This window comes from Lontra canadensis, unplaced genomic scaffold, assembly GCF_010015895.1.
Source record: "Lontra canadensis isolate GAN:19392208 unplaced genomic scaffold, GSC_riverotter_1.0 scaffold23, whole genome shotgun sequence".
Classification (NCBI taxonomy): domain Eukaryota; kingdom Metazoa; phylum Chordata; class Mammalia; order Carnivora; family Mustelidae; genus Lontra; species Lontra canadensis.
Window position 1 is genome coordinate 2,018,423 of NW_022631017.1, and position 27,440 is coordinate 2,045,862.

Sequence of the window (27,440 nt, forward strand, 5' to 3'; positions counted from 1 at the left end):
GTGTGACCTTGGGTACCTCACTTAACCTTTCTGTGCCTCAGTTTTCTCTTACATAAGGTGAGAATGCTGGGTGCTCCAGCCCACTATGATCTTCTTCTCTCAAACTTTTTGGTAGCTCTTTCTATATTGTTCTCTGTACAACTTATTTGTCCTTTGTTAAAGAACAAAAATTCAATGGAGTAAACTTGAAGATCTAATTGGCTTTATTAAGTGATTTGTGAATCAGGCAGCAAGAAGAGGAAGCTCCTAGGAGTTGTACAGAATGAAGATTTTTATAGGTAGAGTGTAGGGCAAAGAAGCTATTAGCAAAATAAATAATAAAATAAAATAAAATAAAATGATGTTCTATGCAAAGTCACCTTGGAAAGGCAGGGGGGTCTTATTAGGTAGATTACCTCATCTTTCTTTCTTTGGGAGGGCTCATATGACATATGACTAATGGAGCTGATCAGAAAATTCCTGACTGACCCCCTAAGATTACATTCCTCTGGGAGGTTGAAACTGACATTAGGTTAGATATCAAGCCCCGGTCTGGTTACCTGGCCTAAGTGAAGCCATTTGGGGCCCATGGCTTGCTTGCTTGCTTTCTTTCTTTCTTCCTTTCTTTCTTTTTTTTTTTTTTAACGATTTTATTTATTTATTTGACAGACAGAGATCACAGGTATGCAGAGAGGGAGAGAGGAGGAAGCAGGCTCCCCGCTGAGCAGAGAGCCCGATGTGGGGCTCTATCCCAGGACCCTGATATCATGACCTGAGCCGAAGGCAGAGGCTTTAACCCACTGAGGCACCCAGGTGTCCCCGGTGGCTTTCTCTTAAACACCGCTGTCATCTACTACCTTCACTCTTTTTCCCCCCGAGAAAATTGCTGAGTGCTTATGACGTGTGTCACTGGGGGGTACCTTCTCTGCATGCGCAGAAAGTTTTTGTGCCCTGAGCAAGCCTTCTTGCTTGAAGAAGCCACAGACTTCAAAAGCAGTCCTTTGTGGTCTTTCAGCTCTTCGATCTTTGTTGAATTAAATTTGGGGAACCAAAAAGAGCCCCATTTCCAGTTCAAGCTCAAGGCATATGCTGGCTTTTACACAAAGAGGGCTGAAACTCTTCTGGAATCTGTGGACTGCCTGGTTAGATAAAGTCTTCTGAGATAGAATTAAAAGGGAAGTTTCCAAAGGGATTTCAAAGTTTTTACTATAAGCAGCTGAGGAGCCTATAACTGAGTCTGAACTTTGCTTTGACTCCTGGCCTTCAGGGCTGCCTTTGAATAAACACCACCCACTTCTTTGACTTATCTCTGAAATACAAAGAACCTGTTTGTACTTCAGGGTCCTCACTGCCTGAATTCTAGAAAGGAGAAAGTGCAAGAGATGAACACATCTTACAGCACTCAGGACCTGGATTTCAACATATAATGGATTTATTTATTTATTTTAAGATTCTGTGTATCAGTACTGTTCAGCGTAAATCCAAATCAATACTAATCAACAATACTTAATTATGAACTGGATTTAAACTAAGTTCTAACTAAGCATTACTGGACATCGATAACAAGCTGTCATTTCATACATGTCATCACATTTAATGATATTAATCTTCACAACAGACTAGTGAGATAGGTATTATTAATCCTGTTCTAGAAATAAAGATACCAAGACTCCAGGTCACTTAGCTAGTATCTTGTTCTGCTTATAACCTGAAGAAAATACTTTAAAAAAATACCATTTTCCGGGTGCCTGGGTGGCTCAGTTGGTTAAAGCCTCTGCCTTCAGCTCACGACATGATCCCAGGGACCTGGGATTAAGCCCCACATCGCATCGGGCTCTCTGCTCAGCGTGGAGCCTGCTTCCCTTCCTCTCTCTCTGCCTGCCTCTCTGCCTACTTGTGATCTCTGTCTGTCAAATAAATAGTCAAAAATCTTTAAAAAAAAAAAACATTTTCATACAGTGAAACTCAGGTATCGTGAACAACTGCAGAAACAGGTACCAAGTCATATTTTTATAGCTGTAAATTAAGGGTAGGGAGATGAACTGTCACCTTCTTGAGCCCACAGGCTATTTCTTGCTTTGCTTTTTATCCCTAGATTCCAGTGTGAAGAGAAGTTTTAATAAATGCTTGTGGAATGATGTGGGTAAATACTAATGATTTCCTTGGGCCTTGGGTAAATGTATACATTTGCAGGAAAAAATAGAATCCCAAAATTGGAAGGGATCTTAGAGCCATCTGCACCAGTGGTTCTCAAGATTTAACATGTAGCTTTAGAATCCTCTGGAGAGTTTGTTAAAACACAGTTTGCTGTGCCCCAGCCCCCCAGAGTTTCTGGTTCACTAGGTTTGGGGTGGGACTGAAAATGTGTATTTCTAACAAGTTCCCAGATGAGGCTGATGCTGCTGGTTCAGGGACCACACTCTGAGAATCACTAAATCTGCTACAACAGTAACATTCATCAAGGGCTTATTATGTGCCAGGCACTGTGCTAAGTGCATTAATTACATTATGTCATTTAATCCTTACAATAATCTAAGGGTGGTGATGTTATTAGTATCTCCATTTTATTTATAAGAAAAACAAGACAGAGAGGTTGTCTTTTGTCCAACTTCACTCTTCTACCCAGTGGTGGAAACAGGGTTCGGAGCTCAGGGGGGTCTGATGCTAGGTCTGGCACCATCATTCACGTGATGGCATAGGACCTCCCAGGGTGAACTTCTCCTTGCGTCCAGGTGCTTAGCTCAGAGTCATGCAATGAATTGAAAGGCAAACGTGAAGGAGGACACAGGCTTCCTAAACCAGGATGTTGTAGGCTACCTTCTATGTCTGACACAGAGCACGAGGAGCAAGCAAAGACTTCACTCCCTCTTCCAATTTGGATTCCCAAGGCGGTCACCTTCTGATCCGTGTGAGTGGCACAGATGCCTTTACGGTGTTCTGATATTCTAAAGGTTCCCCCCACTTACCCACTATTTCATCTGACTGAAGTAGGTGATGGTTGCTGTGTAGGAAAGAGTAGGGGGCAATGGATGCATTCTGAGGACGGAGGCAACGCTTTTCCTCCAGAAAGGAAAGGGGTTAATCATATTGGAGAAAGGCTAGAGTGGGTGGAAGGAAATGTCTTCATGTGTCTTGGCAAGTCCTTAGTTATATCTCAACTAACAAGGGGAGGTGAACCATGAGAGACTATGGACTCTGAAAAACAATCTGAGGGTTTTGAAGGGGCAGGGGGTGGGAGTTTGGGGGAACCAGGTGGTGGGTATTGGAGAGCGCACGGATTGCATAGAGCACTGGGTGTGGTGCAAAAACAATGAATACTGTTACGCTGAAAATAAATTTAAAAAATTTTTAAAAAAAGAAAAAAAAAAAAAGAAAATCCAGCTCTTAGGGATTTCAGGTCACTGTACTTTGACCTCCAAGTCTCCCTGGGATGCTGGGAAGGAAAATTAAGAATGTTTGGTTAGTGGAAGATTGGGCCCAGGAGGGCTCATAAATCTTAAAATCAGTCCCCCAGAGGCTCTATCTATCCTTAGCTGTGCTCTACCCATTGCCCCAAAGTGTTCCCTCTTCTGGGGCAGCTGTTGGACAAATATTTACAAAGAGAGGCAGCACTATTCACTGGACAGAGCGCTGGCCTTGGCCAAATGCCTCCTTGCCACTGACACCTTCATGAATCTGAGGAGGACGGTTATCTTTCAGAGCTGGCTTCCTGGGTAATAAAAGGGTGTGTCATAAATAGAGTAATGACCTCCCCCAAATGTCCATATCATAATCCCTGGAAGCTGTGAATATGCTACACTAAATGGTAAGAGGTGATTTTCAGATGTGATTAAGGGTCTTGAGATGGGTAGATTATCCCATGTTAACTAGGTGAACCCGTTGTGATTACAAGGGTCTTTATAGGTGAAAGAGGGGCAGAGGAGTCTGCATTAGAAGAGACGAGACCACAGTCACTGAGGCTGGAGTGATAGGGTTGCTGGCTTTGAAGCTGGAGGGGACCACTAGCCTGGAAACCCAGGTAGCCTAGGGATACAAACTGGAAAAGTCAAGGAACTGATTCTCTCCCTTGAGTCTCCAGAAGATGCACAGCCCTGCTGAAGCTTTGATTTAGTCCCTTAGGAACTATTTAAGAATTCTGATGTACAGATACTGAAAGATTATATATATTTGTTTTAACCTGCTAAGTCTGTGATAGTAGCAGTGAAACTAATGTAGGAGGTGAATGATGCTTTGCTTGTCTGCTTCTTAGGGTTGCTGTGAGAGTCAAATGAAATCATTTATGTTATATCACTTTATTAAATATGATAACCCACCATCCAAATACAGGTTTCCCTGCTACCCATAACTGGAACGTTCCTATGAAATCTTTCCTAATATGAATGGCATAATGGGAGGAAACAATCACCATTAATTTATATGCAAAATTTTTTGAGGGTTCCCAGGTGCCCCAGATAATCTCTCTTAGACCTTTCTGATACTTCAGGACACATCTTGCTAATGCATGGAAAGGGTAAATGGAAATAAAGCACAGATGCTCCCAGACACAGTTCAAAGTTCTGTCAGCTTGGTGCTGGGATGTTGAGTGTAGTTCCTGAGGAAGGAGCTTGGCGGGACCACTCTTCCTGCCCGGGGTTCGCTGTCTTCATAACAGCTTGTTGAAAAAAAACAAACGTTGAATGCTATTTTTGCATTTCTCCTTTTTTAGTAAATACAAAAATTCTCTTTGGATTTCTTTCAGTTAACAAAAAAAAGGACTAATATAGGTCTTGTGTAAAAGTCAAGTGGCCTAATGCAAACTTTTGCAAACTGGGGGATACCTATAGAAGGCCCTGTCATTCTCAGCATTAGAATGATTAATTGAGACAGGAACCATGGATGGATAAGCAGAGTGGTGTGTTGGTAAAAATTTAATAACCACCTCTTGAGACAAAGATTAGGTACTGATTTGTAGCATTTACCTATTACCTCAGTATAAATATTCCCATGATGGCTGAGTTCAATCTACAACATGAAGTCACAGAGCCAAGAGTTGGGGGAAGATGGACAGATCAGCTCTTACACGACTATAGAAGCTCAGATTCTGTCCCCACCACAAAAAAGAATGCATGGAAAATGCTCATTTCTGGGGTGGGGGATGGTCTCAAGTTAATCCTCACCTAGGAAGTCCAGAACATTACAGTGAGCTAGTGGTACCATCAGGGAAATAACCTGCTTCCAGAATCTGCACTGGGTTGGAGTTTGTGATTTTCTGCATGGGAGGATCTCTGCCTTGAATAAGGGAAGATCAAGAGGGAATGTGGTCAAAGGTAAAAATTTCTAATTGTAAGATAAATAAATCCTGGGATGCAATGTACAACATTGTGACTGTAGTTAACAATACTGTATTGTATGTTGAAACTTGCTAACAGAGTAGATCTTAAGGGTTCTCATCATAAGAAAAAATTTTTTAACTATGTGAGGTGTGGGATGTTAATTAAACTGGAGATGATCATTTTGCATTATGTAGATTTATTAAAAATTTATCAAATCATTGTATTGTATGCCTTGGACCAATATTAATACAATATTATAGGTCAATTACATCTCAGTAAATTAGAAGAAAAGAGTCAAGAGAATCCTTACATAGCCTCAGGAAGAATTCAAGTTTGGTTGAAGGAAGTTCTTAAATACAAAGTCTGTCTCTATTAGGTCAGATTCCCACAGAGAAAACAAATTGGGGGATCTGGGAGACAGGTACTCTTGAATTGTGGCTCCTTGTTTGGGGTTTTAGGGAGATTCCATCCAGCAAATATAAATTGGACACACACAGTGTTCCTGTACTGTGCTCATGAAAAGGTGTAACAATAATTAGACATGGTCCCTGTCTTCAAGGAGCTCACAGTCTATAGTAGAGTCATCACTCAGGTCTCATACTTATGTCATCATCACACATAGATGTCATCACTTGGGTCTCATATTTATGACATCATCCCACTTAGATGTCATCACTGGAGTCTCATACTTAAATTTTTTGCATAATCATGGGTTACTGAAACTTAAATTTTCTAGTTGAAAATTTTAAATATTAAGTACAGAATTGGAATTTGGCTGGATATAAAAGTAACCCAACTTCAGTGCCTTAACCCAACAGGAGATAGTTTTACATGTAATAAAGAGATGACAATCAGAAAGTTCAAGACAAGGACAGCTGCTCAATGAAACAGCGTTTTTCTTCTTCCTTCCTCTCCCATGCATAGTAGCTTTATGGTCCAAGGTATCTATACCTCCTCTAGCCATTTCACTGGGCTTCCAGAGATGGGGTGATCCAAGAGTAGTGAACAGAAAAGACATCTGCCAACCATCTGACCCTTTTTATCAGGAAGACAATAGTTTCTCTTAAATTCTTATTCAGTAGACTTTTGTTTTCATCCTATTGGCCAAAACTGGGTCATATACCACCTATAACTGCGAGGGATCTAGGAGATGAATATTTTTTAACTACAAATATTGCTACCTGAACAAAAGTTGGGTTCTGTGAATAAAGGAAAAGGATGAGATAGTCGAAGCAAGTGGAAAAATCCATCGCCTGGATCAGTCTCATTTAAGACACATCTGTATAATCACGTACTTCTGGGCCAGTTTGGCTAACACATGTTAAATACAAATATTGAGATTAAAATACAAAAATTTGTTAAAATACAAAATATTGAGATTAAAACCTTAAATGAATAGCTAGGAAGAATTTAAATAGCAAACGTAGGAAACTGAACTGCAACTACCAGGGGTTTTTTGGATTGCTTTGCGGGGATTGTAGAATTTGCTGAGTTCTTTCCCGGGCCACAGGGTTAGCCCAGGCTTCAGATGAGAGATGATTTGCAAGGGCATGTGGCAAAAACTGGCTCTGAGATGTAGGATCAGAAAGCAGGAATTAAAAAGAAGTTTTTTTCAAAATTGAGGTATAATTATATACACTAAATTGCATAGATCTTAAATGTACTATTTGATGAGTTTTAACAAATGTATGCCCTCTGAAACCAATACCTCAAATGAGACCTGACTATTTTCACCACCCCAGAAAATTACCTCATGCAATTTCTAGTCAACCTTTTCTCCACCCAGGTATAATAATATTCTGATTTGTGTCCCCATAAATTAGTTTTGCTAAGCATGGTTCTTTGAGCCACATTCAGGGTGGTCAGGGTAAAAACAATTATTTTTTTTTTTAGAGAGAGAGAGCAGGGGGAGGGGCAGATGGAGAAAGATGCTGTGGGTGGAGCCCTATGGCGGTCTCCGTCTCACCACAATCATGACCTGAGCCAAAACAGAGAGTGGGATGCTTAACTGACTGAGCCATCCAGGCATCTCCAGGGTAAAAATATTTTAAGAGAGTTTAACATCAGAATTAAAGAAGAAACTTGCCCACTTTTCAAAGATACAGAGTACATGACACCTAGCAGATTCTGGCAAATGGCAGTTTCTTTGGTTAGGTTGCTAACCTGGACTGTCCTTTCTCTGACCAGTTAAGTTTTCATTCAATACCCAGCCTACAAGGAGCCAATTTCCTAAAGGGGTGTCCTCCCCCCAGGGAACACCATGCATGAAGCTCTTTAATATTGAGATTACCAGCATGGTTTTTAATGGGACAATTTCCTAACTCCTTCCATGGCTTCACATGGATGAGTAAGCAGGCTGATGCCTACATGGTGGGCAGGTTTGCTCTTCGGGATGAGAAACTCTGTGAATTAAGGTACCCTTAATGACTTATTGGTAATGAGCAGACGAGACGCCACTCATGGTTTGTCCATTTTCCCTGCCCTGGGCCCTCCCTCTGCCAACAACTCCCCCAACTCCACCCTCCACAGGTGGAACAACTGGGTGGAAAGACATTTTTGAAACCAAGATAAGGTTAGAATGATTGTTGCTGTGACCCAGGCTTCAACAGGAAAGCTTTTTCCTAGTAAGCACTATCATGGATGAGCTTGTTAAACCGCATTTCTCTTTTTCTCTGACTTTACAGTGGAGATGTACACTTTTACAGCTTTTTTGGTAAAAACCAGGACCAAGCAGATGCAGTGCCTGGAACACTGATGTCTCATTGAAGTCAAATGCATCTTTGGCCAATAAAATGCGACCAACCCCTTTGGTTCCCAGCCACACTAAGTTACATGTACTGCGAGTTTCCACCCAAGGTATGGGTGTGGAAGTGGTGGAGTCAGCATTTGGCCAATTGACCAGCATTGTGACCCCTGCGGTGGTCTTCACCCACAGCCCCCAGAGTTTCTGGAATCCCTCTATTAGTTGTGGTTTGGGCATGCAGTGTCCTTGGAAGGTTGTATCTTTCCTTCCCAGCTCCTTCACTGGGTCTTAATTAAGCCCACAGGACCCAGCCTGGTATTCTGGTCCCTGGACAGTCTGTTCCCAACCAACTGTTGTCACTGGCTTCTACCCTGAGCAGACCTCATTCTTCTCTAACTAGTAGAATGTGATAGGCATGGACTCAGGAGACAGAAAAACCTGGGTTCTAATCCAGCTCTAATCATTATTCCTAGCTGTTCTAAGCTACAACTACTTTTCCCCACCCCCATGCCCTTGCTTACATCATTATCTTGACCTGAGAAGCAGTCTCTCTCTACTCCTCATATAGGCAAATCCTATTCATCTTCCAAGGTCAAACACAAATACCACCTTTAGCCCTTCCTAACAACTAGGTGAGATCTCTCCTCCTGAATTACCTGGACCCAAATCTGTTTGTCATTTTCCATATCTTGATTTTAATTGTTCCTAGAGCTTTCTCTCTTCTGTATTTCTACCTTGATTCTCTGTCATAGAACCTGTCACATAATAGGGTTGCCAGATAAAATACAGGACACCCAGTGAAGTTTAAATTTCCAATAAACAATAAGTAAATTGGTTTAGTATAAGTATGGCCCATATTGCATGGGAAATATTTATATTAAAAATTCCCATGATTTATCCGAAATCAAAATGTAACTGAACACCCTGTATGGCACACACACTAAATCTGGCAGCCCTTCACACCTGACTTTTTTAAACGAATAGCTGGGCTCTTGCTTCTCTGGCGCCTCCACTGGGTCCCACATTATGTGACAGTAGCAATCTTGTCTTATTTATCTTTGCATCCCCCATCGTTTTTTCCTTCAAGCAGTTGTTTGGGAAATCTTCATTGACCAGTGTAGGGACTGTCACACTTGCAGATCTGAACATAAAGCCCAGTTTCTAAGAGCCTCAGCTTTGGAATCAGATGGACCAGAATGTGTCATGTTCCCATCCCTGGACTAACTATGTGTGCCTTAACAAGTTACCCTGTTCTCATATATGCTCATCTGTAACATGGGAAGAAGAATTTACCTATTCAAAAGGCATTACCTACCTTCCTTCTCAATATGCATATAGAGGACTTAGCACAGTGTCTGGTCCATAGGAAAGACTCATTCGTTGGTAGCTCTTCCTACTGGAAATGATAAAACACATTCAGACCAGCTAGCTTGGCTTTAGCAGCAACTACTTTGCTACAGACAGTCAAGGCTATATAAAGGTACTAACTGTATGGAGTTTGGAAACAAAATGCAGGACGGATCCTAGTCCTCCTCTGGAGAGAGTTCTTCACTCCTTTGGTTTCCCTTTTCAGTTTCCTAGGTCAAGGACCTGTTCTGTTCTCAGGCCGAGGCACTTGTCCGCCCTGCTAAGATGTCAGTTCATCTCTTGCATTAAGCCTGCCTTCCCCGGCATGCTGAGATGTCATAGCTCCTCACCAAGCCTTTCGTGACTATGTTTTACTTTCCTGTTCTCCCTTTCCCCTGGTCCTGGGGACCTAGTTCCCCAACCAGAAATTATTTGCAGCTTCCTTTGGATAACACAGTTGTGTGTGTGTGTGTGCATGTGTGCATAGATACGTGTGTAACGGAAGAAAAGGGTTGTTGTAGTGTCTCCTAATTCCCCAGGCACAGTTGTGTGGGTGGCCATTAGCAAAATCACTTAAATTGGAGAGATATTTATTACTACTAGACTATGTGAACAGAACACCCTCGGTGACTTTAATGGGGGCTCTATGCTCCAGCAGGCATTATGACAGATACTTTGCTTATATTGTCCCACCAAATAATCACAACAGCTCTATGCGGTAGATGTTCTCATCTCAATTTTGTGAATGAGGAAACAGAATGAGAAAGATTAGTAACTTCCCTTAAGGTCACAAGGCAGGTAACTTCTAGCTGCCGTTCAAACCCAGTGCCCTGACTCCAACCCTCAGGGTCTTCCTCCAGTGCCAATGGTTCTTTATCCTAGTTACTCATTAGAATTAACCCAGGACCCAGAGAACTTTTCCAATGTACTGATGTCTAGACCCCCACCCCAGAAATTCTTATTTAATTATTTTTGAGAATCATTGCAATCATTGAGAATCGTTGGTCCACCATCAACCCATATGTTGGGACATGAATTAAATTGGGTCCTAAAATTTCCCTATGATTTTTATTGAAAACATTTTTGTCTCAATTGTTGTAGATTGATCCCAAGTATATACATGCTCCGTATACCTATAGCAATGTGGGTATAATAGAAACGCCAAAGTAGAAGCAATAATCCATGTTGCTTTAAAGAGTCTTTAAAAAAGTATTTTGATAAACCCTCCCAAGTTTATTTCACATTGCTTTTTTTTTTTTTTTTTTGAGGAAACTTTGCTGCGATTTATCCAGTTTCCAGAGATTTGTTTCTTTTTGGCCAAACTTTACTCTATGAGCTACCTCATCTTTCTTTAGGCCAGGGTGGAGCAGGCCACGGCTAGATGATTTGTTTTCTGTGCTCAGTTGAATTTGTCTTCCCTTTTGTTTTTATTTTAGTCTAAGGATTTTTTTTGCTTTCAATGTACCCTAGAAAGTCTTCTCCATCAAAAAACTGTCATGGGGGGTGCCTGGGTGTCTCAGACGTTTAAGCGTTTGCCTTCAGCTCAGGTCATGATCCCAGGGTCCCGGGATACAGCCCCACATTGGGCTCTTTGCTCAGCGGGGAATCTGCTTCTCCCTCTGCCCTTTACCCTGTTCATGCTCACTCTTTCTCACTCTCTCTCTCAAATAAATAAGTAACATCTTTTAAAAAAATGTGTCATGTGCTATTTTCTCCGTCTGCTCCTCATCCTGCTCATGATTGCTCTCTCTCTCTAATAAATAAACAAAATCTTTAAAAAAAAAAAAAAAGAAAGCTGTCATGTGCTATTAATGATCTGTATTTGAAGTTGCTCTTTGTTTCAATACCATCGACCTACTAATTAGGACTATAATCTGGGGTCAGTTTTATTTTTCATAATCTCAGTTTTGTTCATTGCTAAATTGGGGTTAATAAAAATCTATCACCCATGATTTCCATGAAAATTCATTGAGCAAACAGAATTGGTGTTTACTTGTTTAATGCATCTCCACTACTATATGCTCTTCTAGGCACCAACTCTGTTTTGATTTCCATTGTGTGTCTTGTGGTGACAAGACAAGAATTGTGGTGGGGTTTAGGAGATGCTCAGTAAATATTGGTGGAATATTGATTGTTGAGTGGACTTGGGAGTCAGACATGCTGAGTTCTGAGCTTTTGCTGCATCACTTACTAGCTGTGTGAACTTGAACATGTTTTTTACCTTCTCTGTATCTTCATTTCTACATTTGTAAAATAATAATGGTGGTAATAATACATTTAATATGGTTGTAGCAAAGATTGAATGATATCTGCCCATAAAGAAATCAGTTCAGTGGATGGTTAATGATGTGCTAGTGAAGATGACCATGTTACCTAGAAACACTGATGTCCATGATATTATTATTGGAAACCAGAAATATATTCCAAAATTAAGAACTACTTACTTAAAAAAATAGCTATGAAGCTCCAATGAGGGAAATTAATGAAGTAGAATCTGCACACTTGCTTTTAGCTACATATTTTTATCCTGTGGTGTGTTAATCCTTTTGGCAAGGAGAACAAAGAAGTTAATTCAATTTATGCTTAGATATGAATGACTTCAGGAGTTATTGTGTGTGTGTGTAATTGTATTTTAAAAGAAGACTCAAAGTAAGATCTATGCATTTCATTGTATGTAAATAATACTTAAAAAAACTGTATACAAATATGGAACTATGATTAATGACACACATGCTGCATGATTTGGGGGTAAACTGTCCTGATGTCTGCGACTTACTCTGAAATGCACTTAAATATATGATGCATTGATGAGCGGAGAGATGCCTAGATATGTGATAAAAAAAATACAGTTGAGCCTGGAACAACATGGGACTTAAGTGTTGTCCAGCCCCATGTGGTAAAAGATCCATGCATAACTTATGACTTCTCTCACAACTTAACTACTGGTAGCCTACTTTTAATTAGAAGTCTTATTGATAACATAAACAGTTGATTAACACGTATTTTATATATTACATGTATTATGTACTGTATTCTTACAATAAAGTAAGCTAGAGGAAAGAAAATGTTACTAAGAAACTCACAAGAAAGACAAAATACATTTACAGTGCTCTACCATAAAAATTCCCACATATGAGTGGACCCATACAGTTCAAATCTGTGTTGTTCAAGTGTTAATTGGACAGCAAAATGCTCATTATATAATCTTAGTTATACTAACTAAGGGTTAGTGGTGTTCACTGTACCCTTTTATCAATACTTCCATATATTTGACATTTTTCATAATAAAATGTTGGGAGGAGGGGTACCTGGGTGGCTCAGTCAGTTAAGCATCTGCCTTTGGCTCAGGTCATGATCCCAGGGTCCTGGGATTGAGCCCTGCATGAGGGTCAGTGCTTGGCAGAAAGCCCATTTCTCCCTCTCCCTCTTTGCTCCCCCTGCTTGTGTTCCCTCTCTCACTGTCTCTCTCTGTCAAATAAATAAATAAAATCTTTATTAAAAAAATGTTGAGAGGAAAAAGAAAGTTGAGGGGCCCTAGGGAAAGGCAAGACCTAAGCCCAAGGAAGCCTCATTTGTGCTGGATTTCAGGCATGTGATACTTGTCAGTATCTATTTTAGGAAGACTTCCCTGATGCTCTCTTAATCACAGTCTCTAGAAAACCTCCAACACTACTGTGCCTTCATAATGCTGACCCACATGAAGGAAAGCAAGGTCTGAGTCGAAAAAATAGCAATAAAAAGAACATATGAAGAATGGGAGACAGAAGCAGGCTAGCCTTTGGCACTTTGGGGAACAACAAAAGTATTAGAATCTCAGGCATCCAGGATGGCTGAGAGAATTACGAGACTCTGATCTCTGGCTTTTAGGCCTTTTATCAGACATATTATCTTCCATGTAGGTGAAAAATGTTAGAAATAATTGACCTTTTCATAAAGGTACAAAGGTACATGTGGGCCATTTTTTTGAAAGGTATCTATGATCTTTTTTTTTTTTAAAGATTTTACTTATTTTTTTTTTTTTTTAAGATTTTGTTTATTTATTTGACAGACAGAGATCACAAGCAGACAGAGAGGCAGGCAGAGAGAGAGAGGGAAGCAGGCTCCCTGCTGAGCAGAAAGCCTGATGTGGGACTCGATCCCAGGACCCTGAGATCATAACCTGAGCCGAAGGCAGTGGCTTAACCCACTGAGCCGCCCAGGTGCCCCTTACTTATTTATTTGACAGAGAGAGATCACAAGTAGGCAGAGAGGCAGGCAGAGAGAGAGAGAGGGGGAAGCAGGCTCCCCGCGGAGCAGAGAGCCTGATGCGGGGCTCTATCCCAGAACCCTGGGATAATGACCCAAGCCAAAGGCAGAGGCTTTAACCCACTCAGCCACCCAAGTGCCCGAAAGGTATCTATGATCTTAACTTAGGTTTTAGAATGGCAATTTGTGGAAAGACATAATAAGAAAGGATTTGATAAATTTAAGATTTTGTGTCAACTTCTTATAAGTTAGAATGTTTTGGAAATTTGGTGGTGATAAGTTTCAGGTTTATATGCACATAAATAATCAGTAACACACCTTGGTAGTCAAAGGAAATACAAGTATTTTCTCTTGGCTATTGGAGGTCCTGATGGAGTACAGGAAGACTAAGAAGAAGATGGGAAGGAGTGGCCATGCTATTGCACATCTGAACAAAAGGGTCATGGTTTTATCATGAGCTCATTCAAATGGCAGTTGTAAGGCCCATTTATTTGACTTTTTCTTCTGTTTACACAAATGGAAACACCCTGCAAGGTTTACTAAAAGCAGATGTATTAAATATCAACACTAAAAACTGGTTTAACCAGGAAACAATGATCATTAAAACACAAAAAGGAGAGATGGAACAAGAGTCAGGAGAGAGCAATGTGGCAACCCACAGGAATCCCAGGCAGGGCAAAAATATCCAAATCAAGGTTATAGCCAGTTACAATCAGTCACACTGGGAAGAGAGCAAATAACACTCACTTCTTTACCATTTGCTCAAGACACAGAACCAACTTCCTGCCTGTCTTTGACACCTCCTTGAGGATCCCAAGACTCTTAACAGCAGAACCCATTGGCTTGTCCTTTAAGGAAGGTCATAGTTGACAAGACCATGACACTCTGTGGCGTCAAGTGCTTAGGGCCCTGCCAGCACAGTGACCACCCTTATATGTGTTTAAAAAGTGCCCTCTGGGAGGATGAATGACAAAATGTGACTTTTCTTCTGGGCTGGCACAAGATTTGGGGAGGGGAGTGGTGGCTGGATTTCAGCCTATATCCACCGCTCAGCTTGGTCCTTTCGTGAAGTGCAGACACTCTGTAATTGTACATGGTGGCCCTGAAAACCTTTTTATCTGCTCTACTCTAGGTGTACCCTCTTTTACCAATGAGGAAGTTAAGTCCCAGAAGACTAAAACATCTCATATAAGGCTACAATATAAATAGTAATAGACTGCTCTTGGGAGAAAAGCCATTCCCAATGTGGGTCTTGGTCAATATCATTGCTTAAAGCACTTGCTTCACACAAAGTACTCTGCAGGTTCTAGGGGATGGTGGGCTGCATAGATGCCTAGATGTCTCCAACCTAACTCTGAAGGTAGGCAGTGCCTACTGTGTGCTGTCTGAGCACTGTCAACCATGAGAGCACAGAAGTTCACAAGAGAGCATAATAATCACTCCTTCCTTTGCAATTGGAGAAGGTTACACTGACATGAGACTTGAGTCAAATGAACAATGGATAGGACTCAGAAAACCAGAGACGATCCGGCAGGATTGTAAGGGAAGGAAGCAGTGTGCACGGTGGTGTGGGGAGAGGCTCCATGTTGGTGACCCCAGTCACTCCACAGCAACATGTCACTCACTCTCATTCCGTGTCCCCATTCTTAAGGGCAAACTTCACTGCAGACCACAAACCTCTTTTTGACAGAACTTATCCATCCCATGTCTCATGCACCCCAGGTCTGCTTTCTGAAGGGTGGTAGCTAGATATATAAGAGAATCTGGGGTTAAGTATTTGTGTATTAACCCATCCACATAACAGAGAGATATTATAATGAGGAATTTCTGGATATATTGCCATAAAACATTTCTAAAGCTTTTGGGATTTCAGGCAGGGAGAAAGAGCTTATATTTGATACCTATTGTAATGTAATAAATTCTCCCCCAAACTTAGGAACAGCAAATATTTATCTCACACAGTTTCCCACGATCAGGAATTCAGGAACCATTCAGCTGGTAGATCTGGTTTAGGGTGTTTCATGAAATTTCTATCAAAGGGTATTAGCCAGGGCTGTGTCATCCGAAGGCTTGACGGGGGCTGAAGGATTGGCCTATAAGCTTACTTATCTGGCTGTTGACAGGGGCTTCAGTTTCATGTGTATTTCCAAAGGAGAATATTCTCACAACTGGCCTGCCCCAGAATGAGTGATCAAAGAAAGAAAGAACAAACAGAAAGCTCAGTGGCTTTTATGACCTAGTCTCTGACATAGCATCACTTCTGCTATATTTTACTGGTCACTCAGACCCCCCAGGATACAATGTGGAAAGAAATTATAGAAAGGGATAAATAAAGATTGGGGCCAATGGGGACAATTTCAAATATTCTGGTACTACTGAATCATATTTTGGGGGCACTAGAGCTTTCAAAACATATACCACAGGGAATATGATGCTCTGGATATCGTAAAAGTTTCCTTCTTTAAAACGTCTAAATATTCTTCTTCTTTTTTTTCAAAGATTTTATTTATTTATTTGAGAGAGAGAGAGAGCATGAGTGAGAATGAGAGCATGAGCAGGTGGGAGGGGCAGAAGGAGAAGCAGACTCCCCCCTGAGTAGGAAGCCCTTGGGGCTCAATACCAGGATCCTGGGTTCATGACTTGAGCCACCCAGACACCCTAAGCACCTAAATATTCGTAATAAAAATGTTCAAAAACCTTTAAGAATGCACTGTAATGCTTACTGGAACAAGGAGAGGCAAAATAAACAAGCAAATGAGGAACTATGAATCCAGAGAAATAAATGAGTGTTTAAGCTGAAGCCTGCCCTGGTGGCATCTGTCTACCCTCAGGTGACTCAAAGAGTGTGTTTAATGTCTGCATGGTAAGCATGAGACAAAGTCTAGGGGAACCGGAGAAGTCAGATCAGAGACCTTATAAATTACCCTGGACCCCAAAGGACGTCCCCTCAGTGACAGTCTAATATCTTTTTTAAAGTAGGCTCCATTTGAGGCATGGGGCTCAAACTCACAACTCTGAGATCAAGACCTGAGCCAAGATCAAAGGTTGGATGCATAACTGACTGAAACATCTAGGTGCCCCTCCTCAGTGACAGTTTAAACCAGGAATTTCTGGGACTCCATTTCCTCAGTGAAGAGGCTAGAAAGGAAACTTGCCCATCTTGACCCTGGCTTCTAGATAGCAGGAGGAAAAATCTGAGACTCTATAACCACACACTAACGTCTATGCAAGCTTGCAGCCAAGTTGACACTCTCAGGACAGTTTGAAAAACCCAAGTTGATCATTTGTTTTCATGGGGCCCAGAGTTGGCAACACGCTCAGTGGAGAAATAAATCAAATCCTCACAGAAGGCATCACCCTTATCAAAAGCCTCAGAGATTTCCAGATACACCATTTCATTGAACTGGGGCTCGTGATTAAAAAAAAAAAAAAAAAATCACGGTATACTCGAGGTATTGAAGCATCATTAGAGAGAACCAACAGAAACCCCAGAGAGCAGATCAGGCTGACAACACTTCAGATATTTGGCTATTGATTCTGGAATAAATTTAAGTTTATTTAATACACTTGACAAAGAAAAGACATTATCAAATGGAGGAGTGAAAAATAAGAGACCATTGAATGACTGCTTCTATTTGATAATCAAACAGAATGTCCACAAGTGAAAATTAAATTTAATAAAAGTTTAAAAAAAATCATTGCGTTTTAAAGGGTTATAGAAGTGCCCACGTGATATCTTTGATTTTTTGCCTCTTGGCTCATAGAGCCTAAACTATTTACAACTGGGCCCTTTACAGAAAAATCCCTGGGCAATCCCTGCCATACAGAAGCCTGTGTAGGAGACCCTCAGTCATCCTGAGATGTCATTCTAAGGTTGACAGTATAAGGAGTAGCCACACTGGTCAAGGTTGACCACTGAGCAGGTGGTCGGGAGGATGAGGGGAGACTGAGGGAGGCCAGCAAGCCTCAGGGGGACACAGGCTTGGGTCTCAAAACAGAAGGGAGCCTAGTTTTATGTATCCATTAAGCATAGATGAATGTATATCTTGAATGACCTCTGAAAAATGTGGGAACCTAGAAGCCTTTCTTTTTTAACTTTTATGTATGGGTTGAGGGAAATAAATCTTAGTTCGAGTTGGAGCCTCAAGAGTTTAACACGTGTGTGTGGGGGAGTCTGGCGTAGAAAGATACTGGTCCACGTACTAATTATTAAGCAATTATGGATGGCACTCAGCAAACAGAGCACATTAAGAAGGAAAGGGAGAAAGGGGATTTCTTTGCCTGAGTCATGCATCTCAAGCTGCATATCCTTAGGTGCTCTCTAATTGCCAAATAGGGATTAAGACCAAGTGGTTCTTTTATGGCCATTGGGTATGCCGGGAATGGGTCTCAAAGCTGTTTCTAAACACCGAGTGCTGACATGTTTGCCCTGGGAGGAGTGAGGGAGGGGCAGGACGCTGGCAGGAAGGTTGAGATGACCCCAGGGCAGTAGGAGCTGCAGGAAGCCAGTAAGGGAAGTGATTTGGGGAAAGGAAAGCAAGAGGCTCGCCACACCCCAGGCCTCTCCTTTGAAGATGGACACCACACCCAGCCTGTCCAAGTTTCCCCTAGCATGCACGCTCATCTTTCCCTGGTTTTTCAGAATGAGCGAGCAAGGATGGAGTCGTAGAACGTGGAAACTGGCTCTGAGCAGTTGTCTTCTGAGCCTCTGTTACATGCCACGTGCTTTACACATCAATGTCACAGAGTAAATATTAGCCTTCCCATTTTGCAGATGAAGCCAAGAGGCAGATAGAGACATTAAGAACTGTGTCCAGGGACACAGAGCAAGTTAGCGATGAATTCAAGTCTCCCTCCAAAACTCAACTCTTTCTGCCCTAACAAGCAGATATAGCCAAGAGCCACACAAAAGGAGTGACCCTAGTCCTCTGGCAAGAACAGGAAAAAAAAAAAAAACAGAAAATTAAGCCCAGTTACCCTGACTCCCACATATGCCCTTGTCTGTCGTCCAGGATTACTCTGCTAAACAGAGAAATTTGCCCCCAAAGGTCTCTAGTGACCTACCATGGTTTTTTCTGTCTGACATGTTAGCTCAACCCCCAGTGTAGCAAATGGATGCAGGAACCAAGAGAAGAAAAAGTCCTCTTATTAGGAAGCTGCTGTGAAAATACTCATATGTTGGAAGTGGAGAGTGCAGATGGTCTACTGAGACTTTCTGTTGGGAGAGATATACTAAGTAACTCAGCTGAGAAAAAGCCAAGAGAGCCTAATGTGGATGCTGGAGAGATTGCTGGCCAGCACAGAGATTGAGGAAGAGTTCAGTGGGTGCAGAGAGTAGATCAACGTAACTCCTCAGCGAGGAGAGGAGGTCTGAGGCCAGTGTGTGGAGACAGACTTCATTCACCAGCTTTAAGACGCTCTGGAAAGCCGGGCCTGGCTTTCATCTTCTACTGGAGAGGCCAGAATTACGACAAGCATTCTAGCAAAGGATCAAGAGAAGGGAGAGAAAGAGCACTGTGATGGTTAATTTTATGTGTCACTTTGAGTAGGCCAGAGTTGTTTAGCTATGTGGTTAAACGTTATTCTGGGTAGGTCTGTGAGGGTATTTCCAGATGAGGTTAATGTCTGATTCGATATACAGAGTAAAGCAGAGTGTCCTTCCCAGTGTGGGTGGGTTTCATTCAATCTGTCAATAACCTGGTTGAGCACACAACCTGCGCCACAGACCCTGCCTGCACACAGGAGGGTCTGCACTTGGTACTCTGCTGGTACAGTCTTGAAATTCTTAAGTTTCGAATGCCCCTCCCCCATTTTCATGTTGCTCAAATTATGTAGCTAGTCCTGAATGGACAGGTGTGGTTGTGTCCCTTGGAGAAGTGTCTGTAACGGAGGTGGGAAGTGACAGAGTTAGCTCTTGCTGCATAAAATCCTGGACGGTGTTCCCCCAACTGTCCCTTGGTTCCCCCACCCGTGACTGACATAGGAACTGGGGATTCAAGTTTCTGCTTTGAAGGGCTACATAAAGGAAAGAAGCAAAATTCTGATGACACAAAGCTAAAGAAGATTCTTGGTGAAAACAGCATGGACTCCTTCTGATCCCTCAGGCTGAGTTTCATAACCCTTTGCCACATACACCCTTTTCTTCAGGGCTAAGAGGTTGAGAAATGTGAACCGTCTGGCAAGGCCTTCCTCCCGCACAGAGAGAATAAGCACCTTTATTGTATGACCTCCCCAAGGCAGAAGGTGGTGAATCAAGCCCATTTTGTTGGCAGGATCGTCAGAGCTGAGTTGGGGAGGAGGTTCTCAGGTTCCAGGACTGCGCTTGGTCAAACTGTGCAGGTCAGTACCAGATCTAGAGAAGCTTCCAACAGCTCATGATTTTCTTGGGAGACAATCTCAAGCACATCATAGCCAGTATTCTAAGCATTTTACAACTTCAGGTAATCCCATTCCCCTTACTCCAGGAAACCCAACCCTACAAATGACAAAGCTTCCCACACTGCAGTTCAGACTTTAAGGTGGTTGGTGGAAGCCAGTGGCTAGTCAAGCCCAGTTTTAAACAGTGTCTTGGCTGCCTTTATGTAGATGTAAATACTGCTCCTGTAATTCCTTATGGCCTCAACTTAGATGGTTTTCGTGAACAGATTTTTCTTCTGCCCACTCCTGACACAGGCACGCACGTGAACACATGGCATGCTAACACGCTCAGTAGTCTGCATTCTTTCTTTTAAAAAGAGTGTCACTTTTCTTTGGGAATATTTTCCTTCCCCAAGCCCTGTGTTCTTTGTGGAATCACTGGTTCTTGTGGCAGAATGTGATCCCAGTCCTCATTTCCCAAAGGCCCCATCCATGAGTTCTGGTTACCAAGATCCCCAGAACTGCTTGCATTTCTTTCTTTCCTTCCTTTCCCCCTTCCTTCTTTTCTTTCTTTCTGACTTTATTTATTTATTTGACAGAGAGAGAGAGAGAGAGAGAGAGAGGGAACACAAGCGGGGCAGAGAGAGAGGGAGAAGCAGGCTCCCCACAGAGCAGGGAGCCTGAAGTGGGGCTCGATCCCAGGACTCTGGGATCATGACCTGAGCTGAAGGCAGTGGCTTCACAAAATGAGCTCCCCAGGTACCCCGCCATATATGAGAGGGTTTATTTCTGGGCTCTATGGTTTTTCACTGATCTATGATTTATTAGTTCCTTCCTTTTGTTAGCTGTGGGTTAAGTTTGTTCTTTTTCTATTTCCTTGAGTTGTTAAGTTAGATTATAATTTGAAATCCTTCTATTTTTTAATATACATCTTTATAGCTATAAAGTTTCTCCTTAGTACAACTCTCTCAGGTATCACATGACTTGGTGTGTTGTGTTTTCATTTCCTTTCATGTGAACTATTTTCCAGTTTACCTTGTAATTTCTTCTTTGAGCCATTGGTTGTTCAAGGGTATGCTGTTTAATTTCCTCAAGTTTGTGAATTTTCCAGTTTTACTTCTCTTACTGATTTCTAACTTCAACTTGTTGTGGTTGGAGAAGATACTTTGTATGATATCTATCTTTTAAAATTTACTTAGATGACTTGTCGTCTAACTTATGCTCTGTCCTGGAAGATGACCTATGTCTACTTAAGCAGAACACATATGCTATAGTTGTTGGATAGTGTGTTCTGCATGTCTGTTAGATATAGCTAGTTTGTTGTATTGGGCCTCTTGCCTTACTTGCCTCCTGTATGGTTGTTCTATTCATTCTTGAGAGTGGGTTATTGAAATCTCTAACTACTTTTGTAGAATTGTCTATTTCTCCTTTCAAATTCTATTAGTTTTTGCTTCATATATTTTGATGGTCTGTTATAAGGGGCATAGATATTTATAACTTTTATCTTGTTATATTTAATCTTTTATTAATTCTTCTTCTCCTTCTTTGTGTTTTGTATTTTTTTTGTTTTGAAACAAAACAAAATAGTGATATTAGCATAGCCACCTCTGTTCTTTTTTGGTTACTATTTGCATGGAATATCTTTCCCCATCATTTAGATTTCAATCTGTTTGTTTTTTTAGACCTAAAGTGAGTCTCTTGTAGACAGCATATGGCTGGATCATGTTTTTGTTTTTTAAATCCATTTTGCCAATTGAAGAGTTTGATCTACTTACATTTTAGGTAACTACTAATAAGGAGGGACTGTCTTCTGTCATTTTGTGGTCAAATACCCTACCCATGAGCTATTCCCCTTCTGTGATTTTGAAATTTGTTTTCTGCATGGCTTAGAGCTTTTTATCCCTTATATCCCGCATTACTTGATTAATTTAATTGATTTATTTAATTGATTTTTTGGTAGTGAAATGTTTAAATTTTTTCCCATTTCCTTTGTGTATATTCTATAGGAATTTTCCTTGTGGTTACCATAGAAATTCAAAGATATAATGTGAATATACATGCACATATATAATGTAAACTTTACTGACTTAACTTGAATAACATACAAAAATTCTCCTCCTTTATAAGAACTCTGTTCCCATCCTTTTTGTTTGTTGGTATCACAAAATTACATTTTTATACATTGTGTAACCAAAATATAAATTAATAATTCTTTTAAATGCATTAGTCTCTCAAATTATATAGAAAACAAAATGTGGAATCAAAAACTAAAGTTACAATGGTACTAGCTTTCAGACTAGCAATTATTATTTTTAGAAAATATATTAGTCTCAAGTCACATAGAAAACAAAAAAGTAGAGTTATAAGCCATTATTTCAATGATACTAGCTTTTATAATTGTTGATGCCTTTACCTTAATTTAGTTCCTTATTTCTTCATGCAGCTTTGAGTCACTGTCTAGTATTCTTTTATTTCAGTCTGCAAGTGTTCCTTGAGCATTTCTTATAGGACAGGTCTAGTAGTAACAAACTTCCTCCCAGTTTTTGTTTATTTGGGAATGTCTTACTTTCTCCCTCATTGTCTTTGAAGGACAGTTTTGCTAATTAAAAGTCTTGGTTGACGGTTTTTTCTTTCAGCCCCTTGAATATATTGACTCAATACTTTCTGTCCTCCAAGTTTCTGATGAGAAATCAGCCTTTGAAAGTTTGATTATAATGTGTCTCAGTATGGGTCTTAGTTAGAGTTGTTTGGGCTTCTTGGATGTGTATATTCATGTCTTTCACCAAACTTGGGAAGTTTTCCACCAATGTTTCTTCAAATAGTCCTTCTCCTCTTTTCTGTCACTCTTATCCTTCTGGAACTCTCACATTGCATATGTTGATCTGTTTGATGGTGTCCCCAGGTCCTTGAGACTATAAGCACTAAAAGTGCTTACTTTTCTTCAATCCTGTTTCTTTCTGTTCCCTCAACTCAATAATTTCCATTGCCCTATGTTCAAATTTACTAATTCTTTCTTTTGTCTTTTCAGATCTGTCTTTGAATCCCTCTAGTACATTTTTTCATTTCAGTAATTATACTTTTCAGCTCCAGAATTTCTTTTTGGTTTCTTTTTTAATCTCTTTATTTATATTTCCATTTTGTTCACCTATTATTTTATTTACTTTCTCCACATCTTTCTTTAGGTTTTTTGAGCATCTTTTAGACAGTTGTTTTAGTCTTTATCCAGTATATTTGTTATCAGGTCTTTTTCAAAGATAGTTTCTGTTGATTGATTGATTTATTTTTTCTTTGAATGAATTATCCTTTCCTGATTCTTTGTATGTCTTAGAGTTTTTTTATTTGACACTGAACATTTGAGGCTAATAATGTAGTAATTCTGGAAGTCAGATTCTTCATCTTCCTCAGAGTTTTATGTTTTTTTGCTATTGTTTTTATTTATTGTGTTTTTGATTGTTGTAAGCCTTCTCTGTCTCAAAGATTAGCCTGAGATGTAAACATAGGTCTTTTCTGAGCCTGTGTCTTTCCTTGGGCATGTGTGATCACTTTGCAATTTTCCCTCTCTATAGAGTTACTTTTGAATGTCCTAATATTTGCTCCCCAAAAGGGAAAAATTAAAAAATGAAGAAGGGGCAAAAAAGGCACCTACTAGGTCCCCTGGAAGTCAATTTAGCTGAAGGATAGGACCTTGAAATAATATTGGAGGTATAACAACAGTTGGTGCCTATCTCTTTGAACTTCTGTGATGAGAAGCAGCAATCACTGATTAGGACACAGATCCCTGATATTTGAAGTACAGAGTCTTTTCTACCTACCCTGCTCCCACAAGGTGTGTGCCAGCTGCTCCAGGAGCATGTGCACAGCTGTAGATTTGAGATAGTTGGCACCTCCTGGGCTAAGAGCTGAAATTGAGTGAAATTAACCACAATATAACTTTCTAATCCTTCCCTTGGAAGTTGCAAGACTTTAATAGACTCCAGAGTTCCAAAATAGTTACACCAGACAGATTCTGTAATTATTGTCTAGGTGGGGAGATAGATTCCTGGTACTTCCAATTTCACCATCTTCCCAGAATCCTCCTAGGTTTGTGTTTTTAACATGATCCACATATAAAGGATTCCCCCCACCATGGGAATTTGTGCTCTTTTCTAGATTACTGTGTATTTGTGCTTTGAAAACTGGAAAGTGAAGAAGGTATCTAAGAATTTTTGCAAAACAGAATGTTAAGATGGTACTCTGCTAAGAATAGCAACCAAAAGGAATTTGCCAAGTTCCTTATATCATAAAAGGAGATGTTAGATTATCCAGTCTACTGTTTCCTTCTGGACAATTTAATGAGGACAAATAGCTTTAAAATGTATTTTTTAATTATTGTGAAAGAAATATGTGATTAGAGTGGAAATACAGAAGAACAGAAGGAAAAATGTTTATAATTCCTTGAATCAGAGAAAACTGCCATTAATGGTTAAAAGCCAAGGTAGAATGATGAAGGAATTTTGCCCAGGGGAACATTGATTCTTGATTAATTTTATTTTATTAAAATTTTATTATAGTACATTTTCACATTACTTTAAACTCTCAATATAGCAAGCATTTTTGCATGTTATGATAAATAGTTGATTTAAATGAAAAGGTTTTTTCCCCCCCTTTCTTTCTATTTTTACTCATTTAGGTATTTCTTCCATAGCCCCTCTTTATAATAAAGTAAAAAACAAAAACAAAAAACCACCTTTGTGTAAAAAGGATTTTCCATCCAAACAACAGCTCTGTGACCTTGGACAAGTCCATTCACTGCTATGATGTAAGTTTTCCTACCTGCAAAATGAGCTGGTTAAATTAGACAGACTCCTAAGGTCACTTTCAGTTTTGAAATTCAATGATTCTAAGGCATGCATGATCTGGTGTGTGACCCCTTTCTAAACCTCATTACCTGATTCTGGCCTCCCACTCTTCTTACACACCTACCTCTCTTTTCTATTCTCTTCTTGACCCAGACCAGTTCATGCTATAGCTCCTGAGTGAGCAAGCTGTCTCCGGGAATGGTTATGAAACGCCAATATTCCATTCCAAGCCCTTCTCCAGAAGCCTGTAAACAATATATCAAACCTTTCCAAGACACAATCCTCTCATGGACCGTGGATGTTGACTTCTTTAGATAACCTCTGCCTGGTAGAGATAAAAATGAAAGACTGTGCTTGATGGTTCACACAATTAGTATGGTAAAAACTTCATCTAAGTCTCAGATATAATTTTCACATCTTTCCTGGATTAGTAGGAATTCTAGTTGGTAAACCCCAGGGCCAGTTGCACATACATTAAATCCCAAAATAGCAATGCTTAATGCATGTTTGACCTTGATGGAAGAGGGCAATTTCAAACAGTTTTCTGAAAGCTATAGAAAGGGAATTGATAATAAATTTGATAGAAGAACTTGCCTTTGATGACTGGGACAGCTATATAAAGTGGTAAAGAAATTTCGAATAGTTTGTGAAGGTAAAGAAAGAGATCAGGTGGAGTTATTCTGAGCTTTTGTCAGTAAGTTTCAAAGTGGCAGTGTGATTTAAGGGGAGAAAGGAGAAATGACTGATATACCTGGACAATTTATGAAATCAGAACTCTAAGGAGGAGATGAAGCTCACTAAAGGGGACACAGGTACAGCTCCAAGGGGGTGCAGTCCAGATCTTCATTAGGTGTTGTAATGTCATGAGGGGGCAACATCAAAGTGGAGTTATGTTTCCAAAGGAAAGGAAAGGGTGATGTGACTCCTTTGAATAATAGGGGATTTGGGCAGATCCAAGACTCACTTAAGTTTCATCTTTCACTATGGGGAACTACCAAGGGAAAGATTTAGATAAATATGTTAGGAAAACAAATATCTGGGCCCCCAATCAAAATGAAATGGAAATTAGTATACAACTATAATATTGGCCAAGGAACCAAGAATACCTGAATTATGTATCAGACCACAGCCATATTTTTCTATAAGAGCACTGAAGGAATACAATAATAATAAACATTTAGATATTACTTTGTGCTAGACATTGTTCTAAGCACTTTGGATTTATTAGCTTATTTAGTCTTCATAACAGATGTTATGTAAGGAGAAGGCTAGCATGTAGGGTGAATCATCCACTTGGGAATCAAAGCAAAACTAAATGGCAGCAGAGCTTGAGGCAGAGAGGAAAATGGTGGGCCAGTAGGCAAAATCCATAAATATGGAAAAGTCACTAGGAGACTGGTAAGGGAAAAAAAATGAACAGAGATAGAAAATACCTTAACTAATTATTTGAGTGATTATTTGCTCATTAACATAGTCATTGAATATATATTGAGATTTGCTATAGGATATGTCAATGTTCAGCTTTAACAATAATGCCAAGTTATTTTATGAAACTGACTACTGCCTACTGTGCTAAGGAGGCAGGTCAAGTTATTTTAAATGATGTTTGTACTTATCCTCTTACTGGTTGTAAGATCTTATCGATGCTCATCACTCCAACACTTGATCTTGCCAAATTTCTAAATTTTTGACATTTCAAATAATTTTATATCTTATAATATCTTATTGTATCTTCATTTTTATTTCTCATCATTCTTGCAGGTGCATGCTAATAGACATGTAGAGGAATGTTTATAGCAGCATATTTCATAATAGTAAAAAAAAACCAAAACTGGAAGCAATTCAAATGCCCATCGACAGGAAAATGGATAATGCAGTTACAGCAGAGAAAATTAAAGAATTACTGTTATGCTTAGGAATAAAGATAAATTAGATTGAAAAAACTAAGTTCTGGGAGAATATATACAGTATGATATACTTTTTATTAAGTTTGAAAGCCAAAGCAATATATTGCCTAGGCCTAAATATATATGATAAAACTGATTTTTTTAAAGCAAGAAAATGAGAAACATGAAAATCAGGATGGAGTTCATCTCAGTGCTGGGAGGTAGGAGAATGGAATAAGGAAAAGGCATTTAGAAATGAAGGTATTGACAGTATTCTAATTCTTCACCTTGATGAGATGTTCATAGGCGTTCATTAGAAAAATATTCCAAATTCAAGAGAAGAGATAAAATGAAAAGAGTGACCTGTGGGGATGATTACGGACACTGTTTCATGAACCAAAGATTACAAATATTTTAATTTTGTGTGTCTGATTCAAAACAGTGAAATAAAATATTTATTGAGCTCCTAGTGGGAACTGAAACCATACTCTATATTTATTCTGAATAACAAACCTAGAGAAGTTTGTTTCTTGCTCAGTTATAGGCCAACAGAGGCCTGCTCAAGGACCCAGGTTGATAGAACAACCAACAGCCTGAATGCTAGTGTTTACCGTATGTTTCGATCTCTTTACCATTCAGTAATTCTCAGCTTTTTCTCTGATTTCTTTTCTTGACTCCATTCACATAGGTTCCATTGTCAGAGTCTGATTACCTAGTGATGACTACCAATTGT

General features: G+C 40.0%; 1 long non-coding RNA gene across 1 annotated transcript; it reads right to left on the reverse strand.

Annotated features, from left to right (window-relative positions):
* Positions 1-349: 349 nt before the first annotated feature.
* On the reverse strand, positions 350-18,858 carry LOC116870584. The gene is made up of 3 exons (XR_004383251.1): positions 18,839-18,858; positions 9,350-9,353; positions 350-419 (listed from the first exon to the last, which is right to left on the reverse strand). It is a non-coding gene; the product is annotated as an uncharacterized LOC116870584 (long non-coding RNA).
* Between the last annotated feature and the right edge of the window lie 8,582 nt (positions 18,859-27,440).